The sequence below is a fragment of the Schistocerca cancellata genome, chromosome 5, assembly GCF_023864275.1.
Source record: "Schistocerca cancellata isolate TAMUIC-IGC-003103 chromosome 5, iqSchCanc2.1, whole genome shotgun sequence".
NCBI classification, from domain to species: Eukaryota; Metazoa; Arthropoda; class Insecta; order Orthoptera; family Acrididae; genus Schistocerca; species Schistocerca cancellata.
Window position 1 is genome coordinate 325,822,824 of NC_064630.1, and position 18,657 is coordinate 325,841,480.

The 18,657-nt window shown below is 42.5% G+C and overlaps 1 protein-coding gene across 1 annotated transcript in view; it reads left to right on the plus strand.

The window, feature by feature from the left end:
• Positions 1 to 18,657, plus strand: part of LOC126187573 (multifunctional methyltransferase subunit TRM112-like protein) — a 56,560-nt gene that overhangs the window by 988 nt on the left and 36,915 nt on the right. The gene's annotated exons all lie outside the window — the stretch shown is intronic.

Genomic DNA, 18,657 nt, shown 5'->3' on the forward strand with positions numbered 1-18,657 from the left:
CACTCCATAATTCAATAAAGAGAGAAACTTTGCCATATTTTACTTTCAAGAGAAAGCGTAAGAGCTACTTACCAAGTATAATGAGTCCCTGAGTCTGTTTTTCCGATGTCTGAAGCACATTTTGTATGCAAATTATACTTCTCATATTGCCACTCACCTCTCGTGGCAAGTGTTCAATAAAAAGTCTATGTTTCATATGAGACTCAGAAAGATCTCTTCCTTGAGTCTTCCTGGCGATCAGTCTTGTCATTACTTCTGGCTTTGGAAAATCACATAAGAATTCACACCACAAGCAGCACCCACTAATGTGAAAAAAATGACCAAAGCCCATCTTCTTGGGGGTGACTTGATGAATAAGGTGCACACCTCTGGTGGAAACAGTCCACACCAGATTTCGTTGTGTTATAAAACAGGATGAGCTCAGGTTTTTCTGATTCAGGATCTTTTTTGTTGCATGGTGCACAGAAGAAATCAGTATTGCAGCTTTGGACTTCTTGGGTATGAAGGAAATCACTGTCATGTCTCCTGTAAAACCATAAACAGTTGTCTTCACATCTTGTTTCTTATTGGGTAGAAGCTGCGGAGGTATCGCTTTTTTATTTATTTTCAGTGTACTGATGTATGTGAGGCCTTTTTTCTGTGGTTCATTGGCTAGTTCTACTGACGAACACCAGTTGTCACCTGTAATATTTCTCCATGTGTGTTCAGTAGGTTTCACCAGTCGAAGAACAGCATGTGTGGGAATACTGTGACCTTTCTTATACAAAGGATGTGACCATTACTGTTTTTTCAGGAATAAATGTGCACATTATACAAGTAAATTGTATGATCATCAGCCAAGCACTGAATCTTCAACCGAATTTTGTTCGTTTGTTTGGCATATACTTTCTGAACACACCTGACACACAAAAATATTTGTGAAATTGCTGTGGACTTGTCTACCTTCTTTCTCCCATTCTGATCGTACTTGTATTTAGTAACACTGCATGAGAACATCTCTGCCTGTTCCTTCGGTTTCAGCCAAGCTGTTAACCGATTTGTTCCCTAATCTGAAAATTTCTGAATACTCTAATAGGCCAGTTACCATGTTCAGTTCAATAGCATCAGCTCCTTGTAGATATGGAACAATCAATCATTTGTATATTGTCCTCTAAGTTCAGATATTTTCAGATTTGTCCATAGAATGATTTCGTCTAGAATATTTAATGGAAAATCTCATATAAAGATGTGAAACAAATACTAACAAAGAGATAGAGGGGCTGGCCAGTACTTACCTCGGCTCAGTACAGCCGATAGATACACATAAAACAGAACCGAAAATTTACATTCCTAGCTTTTGGAACAAATGTTCCTTCATCAGGGAGGAGAGAGGGGAAAGAAAGGGAAGAAGGGAAAGGAGATTCAGTTACTCACAACCCAGGCTATGAAGCAACAGGGAAAGGAAAATAGGGAGGGTAGCAAGGATGGAGACATGGTTGTCAGAGGGAGGCCAAAGATATTCTACTGTAAGTACTGTGCCAGCTTCAAACCAAAGAGGATGCATACAGAAGTAAAGAGGTATATAGTATAAAGATAAACACAACTATGTATGATGAAAAGATGCGTGAATGGCTAAAGAGGAAAGGGAAAGAGGAGAAGACTGAAGAGTAAATGGGAGTGAGGTTGTTTAACGTAGGTTCAGTCCAGGGGGATGGCGGGATGAAAGGATGTGTTGGAGTGCAAGTTCCCATCTCCGCAGTTCAGAGGGACTGGTGTTGGGTGGGAGAAGCCAAATGGCACATACGGTGTAGCAGGTTCCTAGGTCCCTAGAATTATGCTGGAGGGCATGCTCCGCTACTGGGTATTGGGCATCTCCTAGGCGGACAGTTCGTCTGTGTCCGTTCATGTGCTCAGCCAGTTTAGTTGTTGTCATGCCGATGTAAAAGGCTGTGCAGTGCAGGCATGTCAGTTGATAAATGACATGTGTAGTTTCACACGTGGCCCTGCTTTGAATTGTGTATGTTTTACCAGTAGCGGGACTGTAGTAGGTGGTTGTGGGGGGATGCATGGGGCAGGTTTTGCAGCGGCGTCGGTTACAGGGGTAGGAACCGCTGGGTAGAGAAGGTAGTCTGGGAATATTGTAGGGTTTAACAAGGATGTTACGGAGGTTAGGGGGGCGACGAAAGGCAACTCTGGGTGGTGTGGGGAGAATTTTGTCAAGGGATGATCTCATTTCAGGGGTTGACTTGAGAAAGTCATATCCCTGGCGGAGTAATTTGTTGATGTTTTCGAGGCCAGGATAATATTGGGTGACAAGGGGGATGCTTCTGTGTGGTCTGGGGGTAGGAACATTGTTGTTGGACGGGGAGGAATGTATTGCTCGGGAGATCTGTTTGTGGACAAGGTCTGCAGGATAGTTGCGGGAGAGGAAAGCACTGGTCAGGTTATTGGTGTAATTGTTGAGGGATTCATCACTGGAGCAGATGCGTTTGCCACGAATACCTAGGCTGTAGGGAAGAAAACGCATCTGCTCCAGTGATGAATCCCTCAACAATTACACCAATAACCTGACCAGTGCTTTCCTCTCCCGCAACTATCCTGCAGACCTTGTCCACAAACAGATCTACCGAGCAATACATTCCTCCCCGTCCAACAACAATGTTCCTACCCCCAGACCACACAGAAGCATCCCCCTTGTCACCCAATATTATCCTGGCCTCGAAAACATCAACAAATTACTCCGCCAGGGATATGACTTTCTCAAGTCAACCCCTGAAATGAGATCATCCCTTGACAAAATTCTCCCCACACCACCCAGAGTTGCCTTTCGTCGCCCCCCTAACCTCCGTAACATCCTTGTTAAACCCTACAATATTCCCAGACTACCTTCTCTACCCAGCGGTTCCTACCCCTGTAACCGACCCCGCTGCAAAACCTGCCCCATGCATCCCCCCACAACCACCTACTCCAGTCCCGCTACTGGTAAAACATACACAATTCAAGGCAGGGCCACATGTGAAACTACACATGTCATTTATCAACTGACATGCCTGCACTGCACAGCCTTTTACATCGGCATGACAACAACTAAACTGGCTGAGCGCATGAACGGACACAGACGAACTGTCCGCCTAGGAGATGCCCAATACCCAGTAGCGGAGCATGCCCTCCAGCATAATTCTAGGGACCTAGGAACCTGCTACACCGTATGTGCCATTTGGCTTCTCCCACCCAACACCAGTCCCTCTGAACTGCGGAGATGGGAACTTGCACTCCAACACATCCTTTCATCCCGCCATCCCCCTGGACTGAACCTACGTTAAACAACCTCACTCCCATTTACTCTTCAGTCTTCTCCTCTTTCCCTTTCCTCTTTAGCCATTCACGCATCTTTTCATCGTACATAGTTGTGTTTATCTTTATACTATATACCTCTTTACTTCTGTATGCATCCTCTTTGGTTTGAAGCTGGCACAGTACTTACAGTAGAATATCTTTGGCCTCCCTCTGACAACCATGCCTCCATCCTTGCTACCCTCCCTATTTTCCTTTCCCTGTTGCTTCATAGCCTGGGTTGTGAGTAACTGAATCTCCTTTCCCTTCTTCCCTTTCTTTCCCCTCTCTCCTCCCTGATGAAGGAACATTTGTTCCGAAAGCTAGGAATGTAAATTTTCGGTTCTGTTTTATGTGTATCTATCGGCTGTACTGAGCTGAGGTAAGTACTGGCCAGCCCCTCTATCTCTTTGTTAGTATTTGTTTCGTCTAGAATATCTTTGGTGACGAACAGTTTCCATACATTCAAAACCAAAGCCTTTTCTCAAAGACTTTTTGCTGACTGTCACAGCCCAGGAAGCTGCAAGACAATATTCTGGTGCCTTGTTCTTAAGTTAGGTAGTGTCTGCTGTTCCTCCCAGTGAAAACATCTGTTCTTACTGAAGAAGTAAATTCTCCATCTGGTCATGCCATGTCGTCGACAGGACTGACTGCGGACCTTTGGTACAGAGCCGAGTGGAGGGTCTGAATCAGAGGCTGAGACGGTTCTGCGACCGTGTGGGCTGCAGGTTCCTCGACTTGCGCCATAGAGTGGTGGGGTTTCGGGTTCCGCTGGATAGGTCAGGAGTCCACTACACGCAACAAGCGGCTACACGGGTAGCAGGGGTTGTGTGGCGTGGGCTGGGTGGTTTTTTAGGTTAGATGGCTTCGGGCAAGTGCAGAAAGGGCAACAGCCTCAACGGGCGCGGGGCAAAGTCAGGACATGCGGGGACCAAGCAGCAATCGGTATTGTAATTGTAAACTGTCGAAGCTGCGTTGGTAAAGTACCGGAACTTCAAGCGCTGATAGAAAGCACCGAAGCTGAAATCGTTATAGGTACAGAAAGCTGGCTGAAGCCAGAGATAAATTCTGCCGAAATTTTTACAAAGGCACAGACAGTGTTTAGAAAGGATAGATTGCATGCAACCGGTGGTGGAGTGTTCGTCGCTGTTAGTAGTAGTTTATCCTGTAGTGAAGTAGAAGTGGGTAGTTCCTGTGAATTATTATGGGTGGAGGTTACACTCAACAACCGAGCTAGGTTAATAATTGGCTCCTTTTACCGACCCCCCGACTCAGCAGCATTAGTGGCAGAACAACTGAGAGAAAATTTGGAATACATTTCACATAAATTTTCTCAGCATGTTATGGTCTTAGGTGGAGATTTCAATTTACCAGATATAGACTGGGACACTCAGATGTTTACGACGGGTGGTAGGGACAGAGCATCGAGTGACATTATACTGAGTGCACTATCCGAAAATTACCTCGAGCAATTAAACAGAGAACCAACTCGCGGAGATAACATCTTGGACCTACTGATAACAAACAGACCCGAACTTTTTGACTCTGTAAGTGCAGAACAGGGAATCAGTGATCATAAGGCCGTTGCAGCATCCCTGAATATGGAAGTTAATAGGAATATAAAAAAAGGGAGGAAGGTTTATCTGTTTAGCAAGAGTAATAGAAGGCAGATTTCAGACTACCTAACGGATCAAAACGAAAATTTCTGTTCCTACACTGACAATGTTGAGTGTTTATGGAAAAAGTTCAAGGCAATCGTAAAATGCGTTTTAGACAGGTACGTGCCAAGTAAAACTGTGAGGGACGGGAAAAACCCACCGTGGTACAACAACAAATTAGGAAACTACTGCGAAAGCAAAGAGAGCTTCACTCCAAGTTCAAACGCAGCCAAAACCTCTCAGACAAACAGAAGCTAAACGATGTCAAAGTCAGCTATGGAGGGCTATGCGTGAAGCGTTCAGTGAATTCGAAAGTAAAATACTAGGTACCGACTTGACAGAAAATCCTAGGAAGTTCTGGTCTTATGTTAAATCAGTAAGTGGCTCGAAACATCATGTTCAGACACTCCGGGATGATGATGGCATTGAAACAGAGGATGACAAGCGTAAAGCTGAAATACTAAACACCTTTTTCCAAAGCTGTTTCACAGAGGAAGACCGCACTGCAGTTCCTTCTCTAAATCCTCGCACAAACGAAAAAATGGCTGACATCGAAATAAGTGTCCAAGGAATAGAAAAGCAACTGCAATCACTCAACAGAGGAAAGTCCACTGGACCTGACGGGATACCAATTCGATTCTACACAGAGTACGCGAAAGAACTTGCCCCCCTTCTAACAGCCGTGTACCGCAAGTCTCTAGAGGAACAGAAGGTTCCAAATGATTGGAAAAGAGCACAGGTAGTCCCAGTCTTCAAGAAGGGTCGTCGAGCAGATGCGCAAAACTATAGACCTATATCTCTGACGTCGTTCTGTTGTAGAATTTTAGAACATGTGTTTTGCTCGAGTATCATGTCGTTTTTGGAAACTCATAATCTACTATGTAGGAATCAACATGGATTCCGGAAACAGCAATCGTGTGAAACCCAACTCGCTTTATTTGTTCATGAGACCCAGAAAATATTAGATACAGGCTCCCAGGTAGATGCTATTTTTCTTGACTTCCGGAAGGCGTTCGATACAGTTCCGCACTGTCGCCTGATAAACAAAGTAAGAGCCTACGTAATATCAGACCAGCTGTGTGGCTGGATTGAAGAGTTTTTAGCAAACAGAACGCAGCATGTTGTTATCATCGGAGAGACATCTACAGACATTAAAGTAACCTCTGGCGTGCCACAGGGGAGTGTTATGGGACCATTGCTTTTCACAATATATATAAATGACCTAGTAGATAGTGTCGGAAGTTCCATGCGGCTTTTTGCGGATGATGCTGTAGTATACAGAGAAGTTGCAGCATTAGAAAATTGTAGCGAAATGCAGGAAGATCTGCAGCGGATAGGCACTTGGTGCAGGGAGTGGCAACTGACCCTTAACATAGACAAATGTAATGTATTGCGAATACATAGAAAGAAGGATCCTTTATTGTATGATTATATGATAGCGGAACAAACACTGGTAGCAGTTACTTCTGTAAAATATCTGGGAGTATGCGTGCGAAACGATTTGAAGTGGAATGATCATATAAAATTAATTGTTGGTAAGGCGGGTACCAGGTTGAGATTCATTGGGAGAGTCCTTAGAAAATGTAGTCCATCAACAAAGGAGGTGGCTTACAAAACACTCGTTCGACCTATACTTGAGTATTGCTCATCAGTGTGGGATCCGTACCAGATCGGGTTGACGGAGGAGATAGAGAAGATCCAAAGAAGAGCGGCGCGTTTCGTCACAGGGTTATTTGGTAACCGTGGGCGTTACGGAGATGTTTAACAAACTCAAGTGGCAGACTCTGCAAGAGAGGCGCTCTGCATCGCGGTGTAGCTTGCTCGCCAGGTTTCGAGAGGGTGCGTTTCTGGATGAGGTATCGAATATATTGCTTCCCCCTACTTATACCTCCCGAGGAGATCACGAATGTAAAATTAGAGAGATTAGAGCTCGCACAGAGGCTTTCAGACAGTCGTTCTTCCCGCGAACCATACGCGACTGGAACAGGAAAGGGAGATAATGACAGTGGCACGTAAAGTGCCCTCCGCCACACACCGTTGGGTGGCTTGCGGAGTATAAATGTAGATGTAGATGTAGACAAAACACACAGTAGCCTAATTCAAGGATTTGTAATCCTCTACCTCAGATATTCACAAAACTTTGCTTGTTTGCTCATACTTAAAATGCAGGAACTCCTGCAAAATTTTTTTGGTCTAAAACTATAACTTTATTTTTTATCAAATTTTAAATGTAGTAACTGGGCTTTGAAAGAATGTCAATGCAAAATGGTACTTATCTACATAAATGCCAATAACTCAGGTGTTTATGAAACTTTTAATTTGGATTTTTTTCCCAGAAGTAAGGCATATAATTAACAGGTATCCAGTTATTGAAGCAGTAAAGGTACAAAGATAGTTTTTTTAAAAAAAATATTAGTGTATGTCAATTTTTGATTTCAGAAAAATTGCGAGAATGTGGGAAAATGCTTATATCATATTTCTCCAACCTGCAGGATACCTGATTTTGGTCTCAAATAATCTCTAGATTGTAAGCGTTCTAATAAAATAAAAATTTTAATGGGTTTTCTACTAATGGACATACACAGATTAAATCAAAATATTTTTTGCTGTAATGGAGAAGGGTCATTGTAATGAAGTTCATCTATTCACTTTCACACTGCCTCAGATGCAGGGGTATCACGTTAGCATATATTTAAGAATAACTTATTCTAGGCAGACAAGTTAACTTTAGTGGAAATTTATTTCCTTTCACTTGACTAATTCAGTAATATTTAATAGACTAAAATATATGTGATTTATGTGTTGACTCAATCAACTGCTCATAGTGATAAAAAAAAAGTTCTTAGGCAGCAGTAGCTTGTTTGAAACCTTTATAGGCCTGAAAACAATGCAACAATTGCTGAAATTCATTGTTGAGAATAACTTACAATCAACAATTAGTCTATTTGGTCTCAGTTGCTCCTTGCCTTTTTGTGAGATAGATTATAACTGTTTGTGGTGCAGCAGCACCAATCATTCCAATTGTATAAGTGAATTAGGGCTCAGATAATTGCAGTGGAAAATGTGAATTCATGCACTGTTGGAAAGGATTATAAACACCATATCATTTGACAACCTGTACCTTTGTATAAACTCTACAAAAAATAGAAGAGCTGAGTTAAGACCAATGAGATTTGATATTGCTGCGATCCATTGTAAGCTTTCCATGAGATCAAGACAGTGGTACTGTATGTGGACATCATATGTACTATTACTTAAGTTTTTGAAAGTCATCAAAGAATTTCTTGTGATCCTTTCAAGAAAAACAGTTAAAATATCTTCGAGGTCAGTTTGCTTGTCTTTGTTGTGTAAAACCAGGCCAAAAAGTGTGCATATATGGTAAGATTTGTGAACAGAAAACTGACATCAGTGATAGAAATGTGTGATGCAGATGACCCAGAGGTGACATTTCACGAATAAGTACTAAAAAGTCAAAATGCTGAGGATGCGAATAAATCTTAACATGATTTAGGGTGGTCTCCCTTAAAACTTTACTCCGTTACAAATCACAGGAAGGCTTTATGTGGCAAAAAGAGGGTAGAAAAAGTGAGGCATGTTTTGGAAAAAAAGTGTACTGGGCTTTAGTTTGCAGTATTGAAGATTCTGACTGTAGAGAAGAAAAATTTGATCATAAAATTGCTAAGAAACCAAAGATTTTGAAGCCATGATATTGTTAATGAAAGAAAAAATGGCTAATGTAAGAGTACCTAAAAAAATTCAAATTTTAACTTCAACTCCACCCTCTTTGTCTAAAGAAAACCATGTCACAATTCAGTGTTAGTGAGTATGTGGTTTGATAAGTAAGGAAACAAAACAGAAATAGGTATCCTATCAATTCCTAAACAAAAAGGGGGAAAGTTATTGCTGATGAAGTGGAAAAGATTGTCACTGATTGTTACCAAAGTGATGAATATACTTTAATGTTACCAGGAGGAAAAGACAGTTGGCTTTCATGAGAATGTATATATGCAAAAACAACACTTCCTTTGCAATGTAAGAGAACTGAACTCTTGTTCTAAATGGGAGAATCCAAACATTAACATTAGTCTTTCTAAATTATGGTGTACTTTAGCTGGTGCTGCCAGTACTCATTCAGTGTCACAACTATTAAAACAAAATTAGCTTACAAAGATGGTGGTGATTATATTTAGTTCAGCCAGTGGATAAACACAGATCATTGGGCAGAATAGGTGAAGCAGTGTGCAACTGTTGGTGAGTATGTATACTTATTGGTAAAACAATTGCAGGCACTCAAACTGCACTCATTTGTATTTGTCAATCAAAATCTTTGAAAAAAATTGAAAGAAAATATAACTGCGGAAAAAGTATGGTAATTCTGTTAATGGACTTTGCTGAAAACTACAGTTTAGTTCTTCAGAATGAAATTGAGTTACCACTGGACAAGAAGCAGCTGTGCAATCCATTCCGTGTTTGTTTACATGGTAAATGAAGAAAGTAAATTGGCAATAGCAAACCACTGCTTTATAATTGATGATATGGAACATTATGTAGGATTTGTAAATGCTGTTCAGAAAGAAATGGTTAAGTAGCTTGCAAAGTGTTGCCCACAAGTAAAGAAAGTGCATTATTTCACTGATAGATGTGCTGTTCAATGTAAGAATAGAAAAAGCTTTAAAAATATGTGAGAACACAAAAACGATTTTTCTATTTATGCTGAGCATTCCTTTTTTGCTACTAGCCACAGTAATTTCATGTATGATGGTTTGGGAGGAACTATAAAATGTATACTGAGAAGAGCTAATCTTCAACTAGCTAGTGATGGACAAATAACAACTGCATCTGGTGTTTGAGTTCTGCAAATGTGACAATTTATTTATTTATTTATTTTGAGAAAATCAATGTAGATTTCCTATGCAAAAACCTCGAAGAGATTTTCGACAACCTGCACAATACCTGGTACCAGGAATTTTCACCATTACAACACACTTAACCACTTTCATGTGATTCTTTAGAGATCAGAAGAGTAACTTCGCCTTCCTTGATTTTTTTTTTTTTTTCTTTTTCTTTTTTTTCCCCTTCATTCAGAGCAAATTCCCTACAATGGACATGCACTCGTCTTCAAAAATATTATTTTGTAGCAGCTGTATATGATGACAGATGGTACTTTGCCTTTGTCAGAAATGTCTGTGATGGAGACATTGAACTACGTTTTTTGCACCCACCTGGACCAGCAGTGTCATTCTTTTGGCCTGAGAAGGGAGACTCTAGTTTTGTGCCCTTGGAAAACACTTTATGTGCTGTTGGCGTACCTAAATCAACACCGTTAGGCAGAATGTGTTGCTTCAATGAAAAAGATATGAAGTTAACACAATATAATTTGTCACAATGGACTAAAAACAGAGATGTGAAGAAGTTTCATTGATAGTTTCAAGTATCCTCACTGCTGAAAATGTACATTTTAAATTAACATTAGTGTTGTTAGAATAATTGTTGTTTAAAGGTGCTAATTTGACACCCTAAATAAAGTTAACCTGTGTAGTGAAAATGTTTCAATTAAAGTTGTAACTTTTAGCTTTGTACTTTCACGAGGCAGTCTTACTATAGGTTGTCAGTTTACTTAATCTGATTTGAATGATCTTCTGAACAATGATGTGACGTATATCAAAACTCAGGGTACACCATTTTTTTTCTAATAATAGCATAGTTTTGATAAAAATAAATCGTGTATCAGCTGTCAGAAAGAGTTCTACAAATTTAAAAATCATTGTTTGCACCACAACAGCTTAAGTTGATTTTCTGTATTCTCATAAGAATAGTTATACACCCCTTCTGTGACATTTGAGGAAATATGACAGTAATGTGTTGAAAATAAGATACTTTATATAATAATAATAATAATAATTTTTATTATTTTTGTCTGAAGTAATGCAATCCAAATGACAAATTTCAGTTACAGCATTTACATTTGTAATAAAAAAAAATTTTAAAAATCCATTTTTCCCCTCAAACTACGGTACATGACGTTTGATGAGAAATATTGTGCTGACTATTGCAATGCAGAAAGTAACAAGTAGAAAAAGCTTCGAGAAAATCTAAAGCAGTGGGAGTCAGGTATGGATGATATTAATTAATATTATTATTTTCTTTACAACACAAAGTATTGTGAGCTCAAATTTATTTGTGTGTCCATTCATAGACAACCTATTATTAATTTAATACAATGTGTACTGTCGTGGGACTTACGTAAGACCAATTATAAGTTCCCACCACTCTGGAGAAATATGCTTTAAGCATCCTTCAATGTGTGTGTACTTTTTCGGGAAATTGGAAAGTGACACACATTAATGTTTTGTATTGTTCTTTGTAACTTTACTGCGTAAATAATTACATGTCTATTAAGTATGTGCTTCTCTTAACTTATGAAAAAAAATCCAAATCAAAAACTTCATAAACACCTGAGTTAATGGCATTTATGTAGATAAGCACCATTTTGCATTGACATTCTTGCAGAGTCCAGTTATCAGAATACCACTACACAAAAAATAAAATATATAAAAAAAGTTTTAGTCTGAGAGCAAAAAGATTTCGCAAAAGTTCTTATGTTATAAGTGTAACCAAATGTGCAAAGTTTCATGACGATCTGAAATTATGGGTGACATGACGTGCGTGATATGACGTGGAATGATCCCATCATCATCTGCTGTCACATCTTCTCCAGTTTCAGTGTCCTGCTCTGAATTAGTGTCATTATCACTCAATATCTCAAATTTAGGGTTATTATCACTGTCATCAAAGTCTCCATCCAAGGATTCACCGAGATGTTCTTCAACATACACCTCTGTCTTACATAAAACACGTTGCTTAGAAGCTCCAGCTTTCCCAGTTATGGAGAAACAGTAGCATGCAACAGAACCACGACACACACTATGGTACATCTGTGAGACCTTTCAAGGCCTATAGGAAGGTACACAGAAGAGTCCATTTTGCATCCCTGGAGTGTGTGAAATGTCATAAGACAAAAATCGTAGAGAGGCAGTCCATAGTAGTTGAGGGTTAAATTCGACTCCTGCTTGTATCTCATAACACACACTTGGTTACTTGCTGAAAGGTGAACTGAATCATGTGTTGTTCATTACAACCTGCTACTTGATTGTTGTTGCCTACAACTTGTGATGTTGTTCAGTGACAGAACTACCTGTTTGTAATTGGTTCTTCAATTAAAATTTTGTTAAATATTTGAAGATTGGATTCATTTTCATAGGAGTTTTGCTAAATACTAAAATAAAAAAAATCCAACAGTAGGAATAAAAAATTTAGTGTCCTGCTGAAGTTCACACTGTTGGTTTCCAGTGCCTGTATAATTTGCTCTTTAAAAAAAAAAAAAAAAAAAAGTAGTTAAATGCAAATGCAGGGAAAGACAGGTTGCCACTTACCGTAAAGAAGACATTTTAAATTGCAGACAAGGACACTTACATAAAGCTTTAGGCCACAGCCTTTGTCAGTAAAAGAGACACACAAGCCATTCGTACCCACAAGAAAGCACACTTCATACACATGTGAGTGCCCAACTCCAGGCCCTCTTTTACTGATGAAGTCCCCCCTGCGGGTCCGGGGATTAGAATAGGCCCAGGGTATTCCTGCCATCGTAAGAGGCAACTAAAAGGAGTCACTCACGTTTCAGCCTTTATGTGATGGTCCCCTGTAGGGTTTGACCTCCATTTTTCAAAATTTTCCCAAAGACCGAGCCAATTGGGGAAGGGCACCTTGAATAGTGCATAGTATCCATTGTGCCTTCAGATCTTCAGCCCACTTTCTTGTCGTCGCACTGCAGTCCAGCTCAATCTCCATCTCTTGGGTGAGGACATCTTCCTGGGTACGTTTTCCACCATGCACTATGCAATGTCATTTTTTGTGCCGACGATGACCATGGACTCCTTTACACCTCATATCCAGCACAGTATCCATTCCGTTGTGGTGGGGCTGTCATGTACCCAGTTGGTTGTAGTCCCCTGACAACACAGGGATCGCTCTGCTGATGCTTGCACCATTAACTCCCTGTGTATCCCAAGGAGTAGATGCTCGCCACCCTAGGGCATCGGGACTCTCGGCAGAGGCCATCCTACCAGGTGGCTTTTGCTGTGACTGGGTGGGGCCCATGGGGAGGGCCCCTGGTCGGAGTGGGTGGCATCAGGGCAGATGACGTGCGATGAAGCGTACCACGTCATCACTTGCTGGTGATCAAACACCAGCAGTCACTAAGCATTCAGAGTCTGTTCACTGCAATAAAGTATGACCCTAAATCATTCCCCTCCCTGGCCACACCATGGGAGGAATGCCAGGCTAAGGATGGCAGCAAACCTTATTCACCCCGTTACCTTGTATACATGAGAACTGATGGGGACTCCTTTTATCGGTGGAACCACAGTTTTTTATAAAGCATTTAGAGAACATATTTGGGGAAGTGGAGGGCTTGTCTAAAATGCGATCTGGGTCAGTCTTGATAAAAACAGCATCCTTTGCCCAGTCACGGGCTTTTCCTCCCTTGTAACAAGTTGGGGATGTTTCTGTTACCAACACACCACATAAGAGCTTAAATATGGTCCAGGGTATTATATTCCACAGGGACCTTCTTTTGCAGTCTGGTGATGAGCTGCACACCATTTTAGAACAGCGAGGTGTTCATTTCATCTGGTGCATCCATTGGGGTCTGAGGGATAATAAAGTTGCCACAGGTGCCTTCATCTTGGCCTTCGAGGGTGACACCTTACCCGAGAAGGTCAAGGTGATGATCTACCGCTGTGATGTCAAGCCATATATCCCTCCCCAGTGCGGTGCTTTAACTGCTGGAACTTCGGCCATATGTCTTCCCGCTGTACTTCCAGCGTCACATGTCGAGATTGTGGACGTCCATCACATCCAAATACTCCATGTAACCCGCCTCCCATCTGTGTCAACTGCAGAGAGCATCATTCACCTTGCCCGCCAGGGAGCAGGATTTTACAGAAAAAGAATAAAATCATGGAATACAAGAAAATGGACCGACTGACCTACATTGAGGCTGAGAGAAAATATTCACGCCTTCATCCTGTGGCTATAACCTCCTCATCCGCCACCGCTACGAGGACAGTTGTAGCCCCATCAGTTCTGCAAATTCCAGTCGGCTCTCAGAGCCAGAAGGCTACGCCTGCCTCCTTGATGTGGCGGGGGGGGGGGGGGGGGGGGGGCACTTCCCCCTATGTTGCTCCCGCACCACCTACCTTGCAAGCACTGCCCCCTCCCTTCTGCCCTCCCCCCCTCTCCAACCATCAGGGACACCAGTCCCCACTTCTCAGCTGGAGAAGCGTAGGTCTCCTTCAGCTCCTCTCGCTGCGAAGGGGTCCCTTGGGTCAATCCGTTCCCAGGTTTCTGCCAGTGGGAAATAAGACAGCCCGTCAGTGGCTGTAGTGCCCAAAAGCAGCTGGGCATAGGGCTTCATGCTCATCCTCAGTCCCGGGAGGATGAATCAGTGAAGCCTTCCCAGCCAGAGAAACCCAAGGAACAGCGAGAAAAGTCCAAAAAGAAGATCCCTAAGACCAAGGGAATTGTAGTGGCACTCACACAACTGCTACCTATAAACTCTGTGTCTGGGAATATGGTGGCGATTCTGGCATCCACTGAGGACCTAGATCTCGCCGGACTCTCAGACACAATGGATATAGACTGCTCAAGCAATAAGTCAGTGGCAGCAGGTGACCTTGAGGCATAAACTGCCTCATGGAATATTCCATACCTGCCAAGTCTCATGATGATTTCATCCTCCAGTGGAATTGCGGCGGTTTTTTCCACTGCCTAGCTGAGCTACAGCAACTGTTAAAGCGTTACACCAGCTTCCTGCATTGCCCTCCAGGAAACCTGGTTCCCAGCAATGCGAACCCCTGCCCTCTGCGGCTATAAGGAATACTACAGGAACCATAGTGACTATAATCGAGTATCAAGTGGACTTTGTGTTTATGCCTTAAAGTCAGTCTGTAGTAAAACTGTGCCCCTTCAAACCCCTCTTGAAGATATGGCTGTCAGAATAAGGATGACGCAGGAAATAACTGTCTGCAATGTATATCTTCCTCCAGATGGTGTAGTATCCTTGAATGTATTAGCTGCACTGATTGATCAACTCCCTAAGCCTTTCCTACTTTTGGGAGATTTTAATGCCCATAACCCCTTGTGGGATGGCACTGTACATACTGGCTGAGGCAGAGATTTCAAAACTTTACTGTTTCAGTTCAACCTCTGCCTCTTGAATTCTGGGGCAACCACACATTTCAGTATGGCTCGAGGTAGTTACTCGGCCACTGATTTATCCATTTGCAGTCGAGGACTTCTCTCACCTATCCACTGGAGAGCACATGATTACTTGTATGGTAGTGACTACTTCCCATCTTTCTGTCACTGTCCCGGCCTCAGGCCCATGGACGCCTGTCCAGATGGGCTTTAAACAAGGCAGACAGGGAAACTTTTACCTCTGCGGTCACCCTTGACTCACCCCCACATGGTAACATCGATGTGATGGTTGAGCAGGTGACTACAACAATTTGTACTGAGGTGGAAAACGTGATCTCTCACTCTTTATTGTGTTCCCGGCGAAAGGTGGTCCCTTGGTGGTCGCTGGAAGTTGCTGAGGCAGTTACAGAACGCTGGCAAGCTCTACAGTGGCATAAGTAGTATCCTTCCCTTGAGTGCCTCATAGCCTGTAAGCGGCTCCGTGCCCGCATTCGCCAGCTTATCAAAAGACAGAAACAGGAGTGTTGGTCGAGATTCGTCTTGACCATACGTCAGCTTCCCAAGTGTGGATGAAGATCAGACATCTTTTTGTTTAGCAGACCTCGACAGGTGTCTGCGGCATTAACATCAATGGCGTGTTATCTACCGACACAAACACAATTGCTGAGCACTATGCTCAAGCCATTGGTTTGCAGCCCAGAACATCCCCTGTTTATAAACTGGAGAGCACTCTTTAGGGTGCCCTCATTTAAAGACAGACCCCTGATGGTCACCGGAAGTTGCTGAAGCAATTAAGGAGCCTCGGTGAGCTCTACAGCGGCATAAGCGGCACCCTTCTGTGGAGCACCTCATAGCCTTTAAACAGCTCTGTACTCACATTCGCCAACTTATCAAATGATGGAAGCAGGAATGCTGGGAGAGATACGTCTCAACCATTGGGTGCCATACGTCACCGTCCCAAGTCTGGGCAAAGATCAAAAGTATTTTTGGGTACCAGACCCCAACAGGTGTTCCCGGTGTTAACATAAACTACCGACACAAATACGATTGCTGAGCACTATGCTCGAGCCTCTGTGTCACAGAATTACCTCTCAACCTTTCGCACCCTCAAATGGCAGATAGAAAGGAAAATCCTCTCATTCACTACATTCCACAGTGAACCATATAACGCCCCATTTATAGAGTAGTAGTTCATCAGTGCCCTTGCATGTCGTCCTATCACAGCTCCTGGGCCAGATTGGATCCACAATCAGATGATTAAACATCTCTCATCTGACTAAAAGCGACATCTCCTTGTCATCCTCAACCTGATCTGGTGCGATGGCATCTTTCCATTGCTGTGGCAGGAGAGCACCATCATTCCGGTGCCAACACTTTGTTGCCGTCTTTTCTGGTTTACGAAAAGAGTATGACATGATCTGGTGACATCATATCCAACCCACATTATATGAGTGGTGTCTCTGTGGTCTGTTCCTCATTTTTATCAAAAATTTCCTGTCGCTTCGTACTTTCCGTGTCCAAGTTGTTGCCTTCCATAGTTCCCCCCATATCCAGGAGAATGGGGTCCCACAGGGCTCTGTATTGAGTGTATCTCTATTTTCAGTGGCCATTAATGGTCTAGCAGCAGCTGTAGGGCCGTCCGTCTCACCTTCTCTGTATGCAGATGATTTCTGTATTTCATGCTGCTCCACCAGTACTGGTGTTGTTGAGCGGCACCTACAGGGTGCCATCCACAAGGCACAATCATGGGCTCTAGCCCGCGGTTTCCAGTTTTCGGCCGCAAAGTCGTGTTTTATGCACTTCTGTCAGTGTCATATCGTTCATCCAGAACCAGAACTTTATGTTAATGATGATCCACTCACTGTAGTGGAGACATATCGACTTTTAGGGCCGGTTATCAATGCCCGAAAGACTTGGCTTCCTCACCTTGGTCAACATAGTGGAAGTGGTGGCAGCAACTCAGTGCCCTCCGCTGCCTGAGCGATGGCAACTGGAGTGCAGATCACTCTACGCAGCTGCAGCTCTACAGAGCCCTTGTTCAATCCCACCTTGAGTATGGGAGTCTGGTATATGGTTTCGTGGTGCCCTCAGCTTTGCATTTACTTGACCCAGTGCGCCACTGTGGCATTCACATAGCGACAGGAGCTTTTTAGGACGAGTCCGGCTTCCTAGTGGAGGCCGGAGTCCCTCCATTGCAGGTTAGGAGTGCGCAATTGCTCTCCAGTTACGTTGCACACGTTCGTAGTTCAACTTCGCATCCGAATTACCATCTCCTTTTCTCCACCCACGGCGGTTCATCTCCCGCATCAGCAGCCCAGGTCAGGGCTTCCAATTGCGGTTCATGTCTGATCCCTTCTTTCTGAACTGGAGTCCTTGCCTTTACCACCTATACTTGAGGTTCATTCACGAACATCTCCATGGTGTACTCTACCGTATCTTCCTTCGTCGTCGGCGTTGTCATTGTTACCGTGAGACACCATTATACCAAGCGGGAAGGCGCGATCTTAGAGCATGAGATATGATGACCTTAAGCCATTGACAACACACAACGGTCACGGTAGCACCTGATTCCAGAATAGCTGCAGTAGTTAGTATCTACGAACAATCCCCTCTTGACCAGGTCCCCAAAAATTTAACTCATAACGAGATCCCTTCAAAGCAAATTGTCATAACGATCGTCTATAAAGGCTTCGTACAATGAGAAGAAATGTTACAGTTAATGGAATAATAACAGATACGACCAAACTGTCTTGTCTCTTCTGTTTTATTTAACACAACTTCGTTCACAGTTCCATTTCGCATTCACCACTCATTCACCGAAACCCTGTGGTGAACAGTTTTGGTTGCTTGACACCAACAGTTAATGATAATGATACAGCTTTTCTTCTTTTTATAAATTGAAGCCCGTTCTCCGCGATATAATTAAAAAGAAAACGGTCTCAATACCGTGTCCCTTGTGAGATGCGAATAGACTTATCCCGGAATTGACCGCCCTGTAGGTGTACTTAGTTTAATGACCACACTTCGCTATCCGCGATTTTGCGTAACTAAATGTCCATTTGTTAGTCTGATTATACACCGTAGCTATTTAAAATTCGACCCTATGTTTTTCACAACGCACAATTAGCACTTCTTTACTTGTTTTTTTTTTTTCCTAAGAGTAAACGGAAAAAAAAAGACGTCGTATCATCGGCTTAGTCGATATAAAGCAAAACACCTTAATATGCCCAATTTTACCTCTTCTTATAGGATCGGCTACCTTACTCATTAATTTACTACATATTATTTCCAATAACACTAAACAGGTATTGCCATTATATTTTAATTGTATTCAAAAGCATGTTACTATTATTATGACCGACCAAATCATAACAAATTGCGCGGCGTGCATTTTTAATGATAACTTTACGCTATTCAAGTTCCGTTACAG